The sequence below is a fragment of the Macaca fascicularis genome, chromosome 4 (genome assembly GCF_037993035.2).
Source record: "Macaca fascicularis isolate 582-1 chromosome 4, T2T-MFA8v1.1".
Lineage (NCBI taxonomy): Eukaryota > Metazoa > Chordata > Mammalia > Primates > Cercopithecidae > Macaca > Macaca fascicularis.
The window spans coordinates 167,057,315-167,058,858 of record NC_088378.1 but is presented as its reverse complement, the minus strand read 5'-3'; positions in this window follow the sequence as shown (position 1 = coordinate 167,058,858).

Here is a 1,544-nt window from a genome sequence, read left to right as displayed (position 1 = left end):
CCACATAACTTGCCCTTTTTTGGGTGCTACATGTTACTCACCTGTTTCCCTCCACTTCCATCTCTACCTATTATATTCCCTTTGTTTTTCAGCATCCAGGTAAAATGATGTTTCCTCTAAGAAGCACTTTGTAGTCTGCCCAATTAAGGTAGATTTCTCCCACTCCTGTGACCCATGACAATTTTATTCTACTAGCCATAATAATCTGACTTATGTTGAACTTAGTTATTTATGAGGTTATCTCAAGCTCACTGTAAGCTCCACAAAGCTAGCCACCATGATTTAGTCATGTTTGAATCCTCCCTTCCTAAACACTCCCTATACACCACCTAGCCCAAGTACTAATTATTGATGGTTTGTGACATAGACTCAGCAAAAGTTTCTTGAATGCAATTAAGACTAAGGACCTTTCGCTTCTTTGATGCCTATGTTCTTTGAGGTAAGGTAAAAAATGAAACTGATTTGGATGCAGTCACAGGGGCTTTTTTTCTCTGGTGTTTGATCTAAACAGGGTCTGTCCTCCAAGAGTTTTTTAGAATCAGTCAGAGTGTCATGGCCATTCCAGCAAGGGAACAGAAGTGCTAGTCAGGAACCAAGGGAGACTTGCGTAAAGAGTCCTGAACCCCTTCCATATGGTAAGAGACAGGGATAGCCTGTGGCCAGACCATTCCTTCCAACTGTCCAGCTCCTGGACTTATAACCATAGTGGACACAGGGTCCTTATGTTTTCCTTCCCTGGACTGTGTGCTCAGTCATTTGGCAAGACTAAGGCTAACTGAGATGGCTCATATTCAGCAAATTTCACTCCACAACAGAAAAACAAGGCAAACAAACAAAACAAAACAAAAACAAAAAAGAAAGAGGTCAGGAGATCGAGACCATCCTGGCCAACATGGCGAAACCCCATGTCTAGTAAAAATACAAAAAAAAAATTAGCTGGGTGTAGTGGCGTGTGCCTGTAATCCCAGCTACTCAGGAGGCTGAGGCATGAGAATCACTTGAACCCAGGAGGTGGAGGTTGCAGTGAGCCGAGATCACACCACTGCACTCCAGCCTGGTGACAGAGTGAGACTCCGTCTCAAAAAAAAAAAAAAAAAAAAAAAGTGTCAAGATGAAGCAACAGTTAACAGAAAAGGGGAACAAAAGTTGGGAGCAGGAGATTTGAGGACAGACAATTGAGCTCAGTCCTGAAGAGCGAATCAGTCTCAGCATGGCAGAAAGTATACATATTCCAGGAGCATGACTAAAGTTCATAGGCCAATGAACTCAATGTTCAGACTGGTAAGAAAGCCAGAGTGATAGGAGGAGCTGTTCTGTCGTGCAGGAATCAGAGAAAAATCGTAGGCCCTTGGTGTAGAAGTGATAGTGCTGGTGCTAATTGGATAGGAGTTGCTATGGAGTGCTGAGGACCTCGGTCCTTGAAAAAACTTCACCCTTCAGCTTGAGCACTGACTGACAGCTGGAAAGGGCTATGAGTATCCACACCCTTATTAATATAAGGTCAGCAATGTCACTATCTTCCCAGGATATAGGCACAGGCCATC